The following is a 15,479-nucleotide window of genomic DNA, read 5'->3' on the forward strand; positions in this document are numbered from 1 at the left end:
AGTCTACCATAAATGTGTTCAACTATAAACTTACAGGTGATAGGGTAGCGAAAGTCTGTAGGTCACTAAAAGTTAAAACTGTCACTTTTTTCATCTGCTGCCAGTTTCCTGACAGGGTGGGGGAGGAGTACTGATAGCTAGTCAGTCTGCATCACAGCTTGAAATGCCTGGTAAAAGGAAAACTCTTCTGATCTAAGAGGTTCTCTGGGGCAGTGTGAGAGAGAGGGGGAGGCCTTGATTGGCACAAGAAACAAAGCTTGTTGGTCTAGTGGGCAGGAGCTTGGCCTGTGAGACAGGATGTCTCAGAAAGGACATTTTATCTTAGTTTGGGGGGTTTTCAGGTGTCTAACAGACAGCCTGGTAGCTATCTGTTTCTTGATGGTCTTTTAAGCCTGAAAGGTTGCTTCAGCCTTGGCATTCTACACCTTGATGCATGAGCTGGCTTCTTGGAACCTAGGGCCTATGCTAAGACACTTTGCTCAGCCTTGGTGCAGGGAGGAGGGGACTGGACCTGCCTCTGCTGAGTCTACCAGGCTGGGCTGACTCCCCAGGGGAGACCTTGCCTTGGAGGAGGTGGGAATGGGGGTTGGGTTGAGGGGGGAGGTTGAGGAGTAGGATGGTTGGAGGACAGGGGAATCCATGGTTGATATGTAAAATGAATAGAAAATCTCTTAATAAAAAGAAAACAAAGAAATTTAATTAAATAACAGAGACAAAACAGAAAACAATTAATTAATTAAAATAATTAATTAATAAAAATACAGTCTCCCATCATGATCCTTAACTGCCTATACCAAATAAGAGATAGATAATATATACAAACAATAAAGCAAAGAATTGAGAAACACATTGTGGCAGATACACAGAGTTATATTCACACACTCATATATATCCCTATGTGCATGTATGGATACCAAGAATGTCAGAGATGAGAAATCAGTCACAGACAAGAGGAGATAGAAAACGAATGGCCAGATCATGCAGTGTTAAGTGAAGAACTTAGAAATTACATTTTTAGTGGTAAACGTAAACAAGGCTCAGACGACAAAGACTATTGTGCACCATTATGAAGAACTTGGATAGATATAGACAGATACATTATTCTGTCTCTTGAGAAACCTAACCCAATATTCCACCATAGTGTGGGCTATGTGTAGCAACATCCTTTCAAAATTATAATGTGGAAAATGGATAAAAAAGATCTTTTTTTACATTTAATCAAAATATTATTATATTATTTTCCCTCCAATCCCTGCCATGTTCCCTCCTCCCTCTCAAATTCATGGCCTATTTTTATTGTTCTAAGAGCTATGGGCAATTAATAACTGCTGGGAGAAGGAGAATTAATCTCCAGGGATGAGTCTCCTAATTGGTTGTCCAATACCAAATAGTTAGCCTTAAAAAGGTAGACTTTTATCAACCGAACATGGCATAGCAATATCTAATAAAATAGGCATAATCTCTCATATGAGGGCTGGAGCAGGCAACCCAGTAGAGGGAAAAAGTTCCCATCATCAGAGGAGGGCCGCTCTTTTCTGAAGGGAAATGGAGGAGCAGAGAATCTGAGGGATAGAGGAGATAGAGAGGGCTGGGAGGAGAGGAGAGACAGGAGGCTGCAACTTGGATGTATTGTATGAGAGAAGAACAATTTTTAAAAAAGAAATAAAAGATTCAGATGATGAAAAAAGGCACACTTTTAAATGGCCTACATTAAGTGGACCATCAGGTGATAATAATGGTCTATAATAGTTGTATAGTTTAGACCCTGTGTACTATATAATTAAACTAGCATTTCACACCTCCAATCCCTCTAAAAAATACTCAAACATTAATATAGGAATATCCTATAATATACCAGATCAGTCATCCTCAAAACTGGTAGTCAGATCATTTAAAACAAGTATCTTCTGAAAACTCATCCCAACCAAGAGAAAACTAACAAGATGTGACAGCTAAATACAGGGTTGCCATCCCAAATGGGAGTATAGTAATCATGAAATTCAATCAGTAATGACATCAGTATTCACTCGCTAGCTGTAGCAACCACTTTTGCCTATAAAGATGTTCATATAGGGGACAGTGTATGTATATGTGGGATTAGAATGATATCTTTATATCACATGAAATCGTCTATAAATTTTAAAATGTTCTGAAGGAGTCTATTGAAGCTTTAAGTAATTTGTATCCATGATACAAGGTTTCATCATTTTCTTCAGATTATAAGTGTGTATGTGTTTTAAGATTTCTTTATTTATTATATATATAGCGCTCTGCCTGCATGTATGTCTGCATGCCAGAAGAGGGCACCATATCTCATTACAGATGGTTGTGAAACACCATGTGGTTTCTGGGAATTGAACTCGGACCTCTGGAAGAGCAGCTAGTGCTCTTAACCCCTGAGCCATCTCTCCAGCCCCATATATACATACACATATATACATACATATAAATATATATGGTTGATATATTGAGCACCCCAATAAACTTATCTGAGGGTCAGAGGACAGAACAGCCACCATATTAAAATTAGGTTTAGGCAGTGGTAGCACGTGCCTTTAATCCTAGTATTCTGGAGGCAGAGATCCATCTGCATCTCTGTGAGTTCAAGGCCACACTGGAAACAGCTAGGCATGATGACACACACCTTTAATCCCAGGAAATGATAGCAGGAAGCAGAAGGGTATATAAGGCATGAGGACTAGGAATTAGAGGCTTTTAAGCTTTTAGGGTTTTAGCAGCAATTGAGCTGAGGTCAATTCTGATGAGAATTCAGAGGATTTAAATCTGAGGAAACAGGATTGGCTGAGAAGTTAGTGAGGTGAGGTGGTCAGCTTTGGTTTGTTCTGCTTCTCTTATCTTTTAAAACTCACCCTAATACCTGGTTTCCGGGTTTGTTTTTATTAATAAGACCTTTTAAGATTTGTAATATATATATATATATATATATATATATATATATATATATATATATATATTCTAAGTGAGAAACAGCAAGTGTGCAGAGATGGTTCAGGAAGAAGCAGAAGCTGGAAAAATCTAATACAATAGAAACTTTTCACAAACAAGACTTGTGTAGACAAAGGAGGCATATATATCAGACTCTCTTGTCTGATATAGATGTGCATGTGGACTCCACGTCTCAGTATGTGCCACCAGGGAATCTATTAGAAATATCACATTTCAGGCAGACATCTCCTACTCAAGTGCAGGCCACAGCAGCCAGAAGAACTAGAAGGCATATTCAGACAGAGACTCAACTGCTGGACCAGAGGACACTAGGCCACCAGAACTCCAGCTAGACCTCCCACCTGAGGACTTCCTCCCCTCTCTTAGTGCACCCCAGACACTACCCCCAATCGCCCCTCCCCTAATCACAATGTCCCAGCCCCCAATGCAGATGGAGATCCCATGCTCAACAAGAGGCCAAGCCAGCTGCCAGAAGTCTAGTCCTCAGCTTGGGAGAAGAACCTCTGTTCAAACATAGGCCACACAGACCAAAAGACCAAAAAGGAAAGAGAAACCAAGAAATAAAACACCCACCAAAGATAAACTTGACACCTAATCGTAAGATCACCTCAAACCCAGATGCCTGGATGCCAGGCTAAGAATGCAATCAACAACAGCCATGGTGATATGTCACCACCAGAGCCCAGTTGTCCTACTAGAGCAAGCCCTGAATATCCCAACACAGACAAAGTACAAGAAAAAGACCTTAGAACCAACTTTATAGAGGTGATAGAGGTCCTTAAAGAGGGAAATGATAAACCCCTTAAAGAAATCAAGAAAAACACAAACAAAAAATTGGAGGAAATGAATAAATCTCATGAAGAAAGTCAAGAAAAAGCAGAGAGTTGAAGAAAATGAATAAAACCACTCAAGACCTGAAAATGGAAATAGAAGCAATAAAGAAAACACAAAATGAAGGAATTCTGGAAATGGAAAATCTAGGTAAGTGAATGGGAACTACAGATACAACCAAGAGAATACAAGAGAGGGAAGGGAGAATCTCAGGCATTCAAGATACAATAGAAGAAATAGATATTTCAGCCAAAAAAAATATTAAATCTAAAAAATTTCTGACACAAAACAGCCAGGAAATCTTGGACTGTATAAGGAGATCAACCCTAAATATAATAGGAATATAACAAGGTGAAGAATCTCATCTCAAAGGCCCAGAAAATATTTTCAACAAAATCATACAAGAAAATTGTCCTAATCTAAAGAAGGAGATGCTTATAAAGGTACAAGAAGCATACAAAACACTAAATAAATTGAACCAGAAAAGAAAGTCCCCTCACCACATAATAACTAAAACACTAAGTATATTAAACAAATAAAAAATATTAAAAACTAAAAGGGGAAAAGATCAAGTAACATATAAAGGCATACCTATTAAAATTACACCTGACTTCTCAGTGGAAACTATAAAAGCCAGAAGGATATGGACAGATGCACTGCAGAGTGTAAGAGACCACAGATGACAGCCCATACTACTATAGCAAAACTTTAAATCAGCCAGGTGGTGGTCCCAGCACTCAGGAGGCAGAGCCAGGCGGATCTCTGTGAGTTCAAGGCCAGCCTGGGCTACAGAGAGAGCTCCAGGAAAGGCGCAAAGCTACGCAGAGAAACCCTGTCTCGAAAAACCGAAAAAAAAAAAAAAACTTTAAATCAACATAGATAAAAATATGATATTTCATGATAAGTTCCATTTCAAACAGTATCTATCCACAAATCTAGCCATACAGAAGGTACTAGAAAGAAAACTCCAACCCAAGGATGTTAACAACACCTATGAAAACACAGGAAATAAATAATCTCACATCAGCAAACCCAAAACAAGGGAAGCATACACTTATACACATACCACCAGCACTATACCACCACCAATAATAACACCAACAAAAAAATAAACAGGAATTAAAAATCTTTGGTCATTGATATCTCTCAATATCAATGGATTCTATTCCCTAAGAAAAAACACACAGAATAACGAAATGGAAGCAAAACCAGGATCCATCCTTCTGCTGCATATAAAAAACACATCAAAGATAGACATTACCTCAGAGTAAAGGGTTGGAAAAAGATATTCCAAGCAAATGAACATACGAAACATCCTAGAGTAAGCATTCTAATGTCTAACAAAATAGATTTCAAAGTGAAATTAATCAAAAGAGACTGGGAGGGGCACTTCATACTCATCAAAGGAAAATCCACCAAGATGACATTTCAATTCTTAACATCTATGCTCCAAATGCAAGGGCACCCAAGTTTCTAACAGAAACACTACTAAAGCATAAATCACACATCTACCCTCACACATTGATAGTGAGAGGCTGCAATACCCCACTCTTACCAACAAATAGGTCATCCAGACAAAAACTAAACAGAGAAATACTGAAGCTAACAGACATTATGAACCAAATGGAGCTAACAGACATTTATAGAACATTTTCTCCCAAACACAAAAACAATAAACCTTCTTGTCAGAGCATCACAGAACTTTCTCCAAAGTTGACCACATACTGGGTTACAAAGCAAGTTTCAACAGATACAAAAAAAATATGGAATAACACCCTGCATCCTATCAGACCACCACAGATTAAAACTGTATTCCAACAACAACAGAAATAAAGCTTACAAACTCATAGAAACTGAACAACTCTCTACTGAGTGACTGATGGATCAAGGCAGAAATAAAGTAAGAAATTAAAGACTTCCTAGAATTCAATTATAATGAATATACAACATACCTAAACCTATGGAACACAATGAAAGCAGGGCTAAGAGGAAAGTTCCTAGTACTAAGTGCCTACATTAAAAAATTGAGGAGATCTTATGGTGATATTTTAATTGTACTGAAATGTGATTTTATTTGTATGTTAATAAATAAAGTTGCCTGGGGGTCAGAGCTAATAGCAAGCCATAGCACAAGCTGGGTGGTGGTTTGCAGACCTTTAATCCCAGCACTTGGGAGGCAGAGCTAGGCAGATCTCTGTGTGTTCAAGGATACAGCCAGCATGGAGACACACGCCTTTAATCTCAATACCAACCATAGAAGACCTGGAGGTCTGTACAGACAGGCAGTGTTGCTGGAGGGCTTCTCTCCAGCTTTCACCAAACCCTGCAGTCCCACAATCCACATATAAAATAATCACTCAGACACTTATAATACTTATAAACTGTATGGCCTTGGCAGGCTTCTTGCTAACTGTTCTTTTATCTTAAATTAACCCATTTCTATAAATCTATACCTTGCCACGTGGCTGGTGGCTTACCGGCGTCTTTACATGCTGCTTGTCCTGGCGGTGGCTGCAATGTCTCTCCCTCCTTCTTCCTGTTTCCCCAATTCTCCTCTCTCCTTGTCCCGCCTTTACTTCCTGCCTGGTCACTGGCCATCAGTGTTTTATTTATATAGAGTGATATCCACAGGACTTCCCCTTTTCTTCTTTTTTTAAAAAGGAAGGTTTTAATTTTAACATAGTAAAATTACATATAACAAAACAATTATTGAACAAGGATTACAGTTACAATATTTAAGAAGATGTCCTATCTATCTTATATTTGTGAGTTAAAGGTTTTATATCTAACTTATCTTTTATCATAACTGAGGAAATTACAACTATCTAGTTTTTAACCACATCAAAGACCTAAGAAGGATATAATGGTACCTGAGAAATGGTAGATGGATACAAGCAACTTTTGGGAATCTTGCAAGAGTAGACCAAGACAGCTGGCAGCCTGGACAGTCACCTAATGTTTCTCAGCATTGTTGGTGCATTCAAATTGGCTAAAGGCCTAGAGTATATGACAGACCATTTTCATAAGCAGGAATTCTGAAAGACCATCTTACCCTGTCTTGGCAGAGTACAGTGGTCGCTTTCCTTGTGTCCCGCTTGTCAAGAAAGGACAGCATTGTATTCGTACTGTCAGCCATCAAGGCAAGGGCAGTTCTTTGCCCAGTAGGCTATTTTGTGCCAAGAAGACAAACTTCCAAATGGAAATGTCTTAGAAACCCAATATTCTCTCCGGATCAAATTGGTGCAGCCAGGAGCAATTGTGTCTCACGTCAACAGAATTCTAAGTTATTTAAATGCCATATTCTCTAGGTCTATGAAGTGTTTGAAGATTACCTATCTATCTGAAATATATCTATGTATACCTAGAAGACTTAACTAACATGGCTACAAATATGATTATCATAGATGACTAATTATTAATTTATTTTTAATTATCCATTACAATTTTAAATGAGTTACATAAACATAATACCTCAAACAAGAATAGAAATATATATATAGTATAACAAAATTAACTTCAAGTTTGTATCAATAAACTAAAATTTATACCAATGTAAAACATTTTAAACATAAACTAAAATCTATACCAATGTAAAACATTTTAAACAAGTTGTTCTTTAAAAGTAGGTTCATTAATCTACCCTTTTATCTTATCATCTCTATATCCTCCTATATATCTATATCATATCCCCTTTTCTTTTTTAGAAAGAGATCACATTTATAATCAACCTGTTTTAAATAAAAATATTGGTTTTTCTCTGTCCCACACCAGAGGGCTCTTCTGATTTGGGACACAAGAATCTCTTAACCATTTTTTTAAAGCAATATATCTGGGTTTAGAGGGGGAGTAAGCCAATTCCACCTCTAAAGCCAGCTTAGTATATTTGGGAATTTGGGCATAGCATCTCTTACTACTTCCTGCTGGAGGGGGGCGCTGTATCTTATGGGGACGCAAAGAAAATTTTAGGGCTATGGGGTAGTCTGTGAGGCTGTATTGTATGAACCAGTTGCCTTGAAACTGTTCTGGATGTTGGATCATTTGGGCCATGGTGTCATCGGAGATCTTTCAGGGGGTCTTGGCTGGTCAAACCTGATATATCTTAATATGGAACAAATCCATAGCCTCTGGCTTTCTGTGAAAACAAAGCAGAACCTCTTTTCCAAAGTAACATATCCTTATATCCAAATTTTGAAGTCAAGGTACCTTTAAAATATACATTTTGGCATAACTAAACAGCTTTTGAAATCAAATGTTTTTCTTTAGTTACGAATATTAAAGAGAACATAATCCAGATTCTCTGTGTGGTAGCCATCTTTACGTGGCTTATTTTTTATATTACCTTGAGCCTATTGCTTTAAACTGCACCATTCTAAGACTGAACCAGTGCTGCGGCTGTTGGCTCTGCCCACTTCAGCTTCCCAACATGGCGGTGGTGCGTTTTCCGCCAGCTCTGGAAGTCATCAAGTCTCAGACATAGTGGGTCTATGCTTCTTATCAAAGCAGCGTGTAGCCCAGAAACCTCTTTTTTTTTTTTTTTTAAATACTAGTAAAGACTAAATCTATGACACAGCATAATGTGTGGTGGCAGACGCCTCATTACCACCATACTGCCGGTCAAACACAAACGCCAGGAACAGGCCAATGTTTAAACCTGTGTTTTGTGGTGTCTAGCTGCCTGTATGAGACAAGAAGCAGGAACCTGGTTTTGGCTCTGTTTAGAATTGGTTATTAAACATTCTCAGGTTTAAGGTGGAAACTCGAGACATTGGGCGCCATTTGTTGCTGGAGAGCTTCTCTCCAGCTTCCACCAAACCCCGCAGTCCCACAATCCACATATAAAATAATCACTCAGATGCTTATAATACTTATAAACTGTATGGCCTTGGCAGGCTTCTTGCTAACTGTTCTTTTATCTTAAATTAACCCATTTCTATAAATCTATACCTTGCCACGTGGCTGGTGGCTTACCGGCGTCTTTACATGCTGCTTGTCCTGGTGGTGGCTGCAGTCTCTCTCTTCCTTCTTCCTGTTTCCCCAATTCTTCTCTCTCTTTGTCCCACCTATATTTCCTGCCTGGTCACTGGCCATCAGTGTTTTATTTATATAGAGTGATATCCACAGCAAGGCAGTGACGAGGAGGTCATGTGGTTGGGTTTACAACTGATGAGAAGGCAGAACAGAAAGTCAATAAAAGGACAGACACACAGGAAGTAGGTCCTTGCTGAGGGGAAGGACAGCACTGGCAGTGAAGGGTAAAAAAAGATTTTTATCTCTTAGCTATTGTTCTGAACTCTTGGGCTTTTAACTCTGCAATTGGCTCTGTGTTTCTTATTTAATAAGACTGTTCATCTATAAGACTCATACTAGGAACTTAATAGCACACCTGAAAGCTCTAGAACAAAATGAAGCAAATGTACCCAAGGGAAGTAGACAACAGGAAATAATCAAACTGGGGGTTAAAGTCAATAAAATAGAAACAGAGAATAATCAAAGAGTCAATGAAACAGCCAAATGTTAGATGAATCTTTTGGAACCCCGCAGAAGAGGGGAAGGAAGGATCGTAGGAGCCAGAGAGGTTGAGGATACCAGACTGTATACATGTTATAGTTGTGTAGCTTGATGTTCTTGTGGGATTCCTAACAGTGGGAGTGGGGGTGTCTCTGACTCTTTCACCTGCCCTTGGGACCTTTTCCTCCTGCTGGGTTGCCTTGGTCAGCCTTGACATGAGGGATTGTATCTAGTCTTACTATAACTTGTCATGCTATGTTCAGTTGATATGCCTGAGAGACATGATCATTTTTGGAAGGAAATGGAGGAGTTGATCTGATGGGTAGGGGAGGTGGAGAAGAGAACTGGAGGAATGCAGAGGGAAAGCTGCAGATGTGATGCAATGCATGCGGGAAGAAAAACAGAAGGAAAGGAGGGAAGATGGGAGGGAGGAAGAGCAGGAGGAAGGAAGATCTATGTGGAACCATTACACTCTATAGCCAGCAACCAGACTCTTAGGCACATTAATTCCTACCTTCTATGGGTGAATCATCTTTTGTGCAGTTCAATTCTGTGTAAGTTAGATCGTTTTTAGCTTTTTTTTCTTCAAGAAGTTGAGAGTATTTTGATAATAAACTGTAAAACAAACAACAAATAGACAAAAAACAGAACCCAAACCACTAAATTTCATGAAAGAATCATGGCTTTCTACTTTCTCCTTACTGATACACAGATCTACTAAGTCCTGATTACTTATATTTTTGGTTGTGAGCCTAGCCTTTAATGGCTGAGCCATCTCTCCAGCCCAAGTCCCAATTACCTAAGTAGACAGAGCCTGTCTACAATTCCCATCACCCCACAGTCAAAGCAGTCCTTAACCTCCTATTTTGAAACTACAGGTACTTCCAGGACTCCAGAAAGACCAGTGATTTAAAAGGCAGGCAGGCCCACTGCCATGACTCTAAAGGGAGTGAGCCATACCCTTCCATGTTAACATGAGATGAAAACAGTAACTCCTGGGGGAGATGAAGCAGACAGAGATATTTGTATTCAAGAAATGTAAACTGCCTTGGCTTTGGGAGGAAAGGGGGTTAACTAATTCTGAGAAGCTCTAGATTCTTTTAGAATGTGAAATGAAAAAGAACTCAACATGCATCTGTGGAGCATTGTTTTGTTTCTCAAACCCTCTTCCTTTCAACCAGATTACTCCTCCACGCACATGCTCACTCTCTCCTGGTTTACAGCTGACTGGCTTCTCTCTAGAACTGAATTTCTTCTCTTTCCTCCCTGAGTCTTTTCCTCCTTACCCCACTACTTTGGCTTTCCCCATTTAATTCACACCAAGTTTGAAATGGATCATCAATAATACCCCAGGATTATTAGTTAGCCATCTTGCTATTGGACTCGATCTAGTTCTCCTCCTCAGCTCTTAACACATTTCTCTGTCCTGCATTTGCATCACCGTTTTTTGCCATCACTTCTTGTTGTTTTTTATAATCTCTTCTCCCTCCATCCACCCTTTAAAATGTAACACTTCCTACAGTCTTGTCACAATGCTTCCTCCTCATACAAAATCTTCCCCAGTGATGCCATGTATTGCTATGGTCTTGCCTTCTGCCTGTATGTGTTGGAATTTGTGCTCACTAAACACAAACATATTAGATTCAACTCAGTATGCCTAAAACTGAAATCAACACGTGCCAACTTAAACCTATAACTTATCCTAGATTGTCTACCTCTTTGAATAACTTCATGGTTGCTGAATTTACATCATCAGAATATGAAAGTCACAATGTACTTCTTGGACCCCTTAATCCCTGGATCTCTACATTCATCAGCATCTACTTCCTTGGTGTTGTGCTCTTTACCATTCAAAGTCACCTCATCTCATGTTCTTCAGACACTTATCTCATTATCAAATTAGAAATAGACCTTCTCATTTTTCTCTTATTGTCTTAGTGACTCTGTTTTCTGAGTCCTGCAAAAGCACCATCTATAATCTAAATTCACCTACATTAATTCTCTATTTGAAATGTTGCAATGGTTCTCCATGGCTGTGATGCCTTACAAAAATAACCACAACTTTTAACTTCTGTATCCACATACCACTGCAATGAGATTTTGAAACTTCCCTGGTTAACAAAAGGAAAAAGAAAAACAGTGAAGTCTTCTGTGTGAGCTGCCTCCTAGACTTCCTTTGGCAAAGAGAATGTACAAAATCAACTCTGATCTACTATTAAGTTAATTTTTTAAAAACATTTATATATTTATTATATATACAGTGTTCTGGCTAAGTGTTTACCTGGAGGCCAGAAGAGGGCACCAGATCTCATTACAGATGTTTGTGAGCCACCATGTGGCTTATGGGAATTGAACTCAGGCCCTCTGGAAGAATAGCCAGTGCTCTTAACCTTTGAGCTATCTCTCCAGTCCTCGAGTTAAATATTTCAAGAGAACTGGCTCATGGTCACCCTCAATCTTGGAAGTCTGCAAGCTGCTATGTAAACAAGCCAGGACATTCTAAGGTATTATATGAAGGTGGGTCATACTGTTAGTCATTCTAGCTGGCTGCCTCTTCTCGGAAGCTGAGGTGCCTGAACTGGTAACTGACCACATACACACGTCTATGTTTAGCTAGGACCAGAGAAGTCACTTAGTGGAGATCAGCCTAAACTGACAAACCACAGAAGCTTAAGATAAGTAAGACATTGTCTTAGCTTCTTAAGTTTATGCTTGTTTACTAAACAGACAATCATACTTGATTAATAAAATAATATTTAGAAGAAAGAACTAAATTTTTCATAATGGGGCACAACACAAGCTCTGCATCCCCCTATGTCTACCTAGGGAAATATCATTTCTTCTTCACTTAGAACTGTGTACTTCAGCCATTCACGCTTCTGTCTCCCACCTCTGTGACATTCTTGGTACACACAGTTCTAGACATAGTCTCTTCTAGGAAATCTGTGTCAACACGAGACTTTCTGGACAATGTTGTAGACACTAGTCCATTTTTCTTCATTTTTTTAGACATAGATTTTTACATACTCCAGGCTAGCTCCACACTTGCTGTCCTCCTGTCTTAACATCCTGCATAGCTGGGATAGTAGGGGTGTGCCACTGTACCTGGCCAACACTGATTTGTTCACTCTCCTCTAAGATTCTGGAAAACAGAGTCCATGTTCTTCCTGGACTCTGTCTGACACATTGTATGACATACAGTAAATGGCTACTACTTGGTTAAAATGAATGAGTAAAACACCCTAAATACACTAGTTTGCATGCATTTTAAATTTTTCAGAAATTCTCGAAACTTTGATGAGCAGAAATCCACACATTTGCTCATTTGGCTTCTATATTTCACGTAATCCTGGCATGACAGAAGCAATTAGGAATTAGCTGAAGAACACTTCTTGGATAATTTCTTCTTAACTCCTCTTATCCACAAGCTTATCCCAAGATGAAGGAGCCCTATACACATACAGCATGTATACACATATAGCTTGATTTCTCAATGCGAATGAAAAAAAATAGAAAAAAGAATAGATTTGACCTCCTAATCTAACAAAGACAACACTCTCCAGAGTTCACTCCACAAGTCCACATAAATACACTTCAGTTTCTCTAATGAGAATGGATTTCATTTTTTCCAAGACAATAGCTAAATCCAAGGACAAAGTAAAAGCCACAATGTAAGCCCATGGTTTATTTTCCCCCAAATAATATTTCTTCTTTATACTCTGTTAAATGCCAGGTGCTACAGTGGAAACTCTCTTCACCTGAGGCAGACATTGTCTTTTGATTCATCTGGGATACTTACAGATAAAAGCAACCAAGAATGAGATTGCCAACAGGAGGAAAAGTGTCATCAGTGATATAAACAACAGTGAGGGGCAACCACCAGGCTTACTTAGATGAGGGGTGGGCTTCATTTTGGGAGCTGGAAAGAGAACCATATTCATTTCATGAGTATTAAGTTTCATCCTTGTTTCTGCTTTTCCTCCCTCCCCATCTCCGTATTCTCTATGTCACATAATTACTAATAGTTTAAACATTTAAAATAATAAGAAAATAATGTCCATTGGAAAATCTGTACAAAATCCATAAAAATACACATAGTATTGAAATAACTGGTATTAATATTTTGAGATATGAAAAATAATTTGAATATATATCCACAAAAACTCTTTGATCAAATCCTTTCAGCAAGTTCTCTTTGGTGATGGGAGATGTAATGGACTAGGATCTCACTATGTAGATCAGGCTGGTCTGCAACTCAATATGTAGACCAGGCTGGCCCCAAATCCTCGGTGATCCTCCTGCCTCTGCCTCTCGAGTGCTGGAATTACACCACACTGGCCCTTTCAGCAAATTTTAAAGGATGTACATATAGTATGTTTTCCCACATGAGGACACAACATAAGTACTATCATCTGCTGTGGCTTTCCTTTTACACTGTCTTGTAGGTACATTTTCATGTCACCTTGTTTTCTTGGTGTTCTTTACTGTGGTTGCAGCAGGATATATTCTAATACCTTCCAGACTGTCTGAACATTAAAGACACATATACAATAAAAGGTAAATATTTCTAATCATATTCGACTTCTTTAGCATATGGTCAGTCTGCTGGTCACTGACTCATGACTGGCAACCGTTTGCTAGATGAAGATAAAATTTAGTGGAGGGCAACTGCCTACCGAGGGAGAGGCTCTGCTTTGATCTATAGTATAAAAGAAAAAGTTCCTTCAGGATAAAAGCTCCACACAGAAACAGTTTTCATGAAGTTGCAATATACTATCAAGTATAGAGGGGGAAAGCTCAATATTGAAAAGTATGATTTCAGTTATGTTCATTTTTATAAAGCAGGAAATGCTATATACAATATATATTTACAAGTGTGCAAGATATAAGGTATAGTTTCTGTAAATGGCAAGAGCAAAAACCATGCCAAGCAAGCTTTTCTTTCCCACTAGAAAACTCTACAACCCTTAAAGTCACTCTAAAAACAGTTCAATCCCCTGCAACTCCAGTAAAATCCCAGACATGAGCACTGAGAGGATTAGTAACCAACATCACCCAAAGTTTATTATTGACTCTTCCTTTATCCTTTCCCCTACATTAAGTCCAGAATTTTTTTTTACCTGTAGCAGAATCTGAGTAGGTGCCTGAGGAGTTGGATTCATTCTTGAATTTCACTTCTGCATAGGTGATTTCGGAAGCCATATCAAGAAGAGACCTACCTAACTCAGAAAATGCACCTCGTCTCCGGCCTAAAACTCGTGGTATGTGAGAACCAAACACAGCGATAAATTGTCATATCACACAATTATATATGAGAAGAGGTATTTCCAGATGGGATATCCCATATGAGAATAAGAAACCACAACACGGAATCACTCAGGTCACATACAGAGATGCAACATCTTCAAACACCAAATTAAGAATTGTAGCATTCAACCCTACTCAGCACGATATGCAAACACTATAAAATGGGAACTCAAAGGGGGAAGGAAAGAATTAGGAAGGAGGGGAGAAGAGCCATGCTGTGAGAAAACTCTGTCCTAAGACACTCTGCAGCAAACATAAGTTCATGTGCATCTGTATGCAAACATGGTTTCTGGCAAACTGGACAACATGAGCAAACACTTAAGACACGACAACATCCATTTTGACTGAACAGCCAAGTTCTGACACCACATTCTAGATGACCATTGGCCCCTCACCATTGTGTGGGCTCCCACTTCCCACTCAGCTGCCTCCAGCAGGGGGAAGGCAAAGCTCACATCCTGGTTCTTCTGAAGCTGCTCCTCTGAGCTCTCTGCTTCCCACTGTCTTCATAACTCAGTCATGGGCACTCACCACTCACTGTGCCACTGGCCACATCCTGACACAGCTCTGGTTAACAGCTGTGGGAGGAGGCTGTCTCTCTCCTCATGCCTCTCTTCCCTTGATCCCTGCACTGCTCAGCACCAGCCTTGATCCTTTTGGTTTCACAGCACTGTTGCAAACAGTTGGGAGAATTAATCGATCACACTGTACCAGAGGGGAAACTTAAACTAGTTGCTAAAAATGGGATCATTTGAGTTCCTCCTGTAGACATTGTCCAGCTCATACCCACATGCTCATCCTCCAACTCTTCCAAACACTTCACTTCTTGAAATCTCCTCTAGCCACTCCCATGTTCATATACATAA

General features: G+C 39.2%; 1 long non-coding RNA gene across 2 annotated transcripts; it reads right to left on the reverse strand.

Annotated features, from left to right (window-relative positions):
• Nucleotides 1–4,656: 4,656 nt before the first annotated feature.
• Nucleotides 4,657–15,136, reverse strand: LOC143272519 (uncharacterized). Of its 2 annotated transcripts, none has more exons than XR_013050159.1 (3): nucleotides 14,427–15,136; nucleotides 11,300–13,225; nucleotides 4,657–9,921 (listed from the first exon to the last, which is right to left on the reverse strand). It is a non-coding gene; the product is annotated as an uncharacterized LOC143272519 (long non-coding RNA). The 2 variants fall into 2 exon arrangements; XR_013050157.1 differs by having other exon boundaries at nucleotides 4,658–9,921; nucleotides 13,106–13,225; nucleotides 14,427–14,911.
• Nucleotides 15,137–15,479: the final 343 nt, after the last annotated feature.

The sequence above is a fragment of the Peromyscus maniculatus genome, chromosome 3 (genome assembly GCF_049852395.1).
Source record: "Peromyscus maniculatus bairdii isolate BWxNUB_F1_BW_parent chromosome 3, HU_Pman_BW_mat_3.1, whole genome shotgun sequence".
Lineage (NCBI taxonomy): Eukaryota > Metazoa > Chordata > Mammalia > Rodentia > Cricetidae > Peromyscus > Peromyscus maniculatus.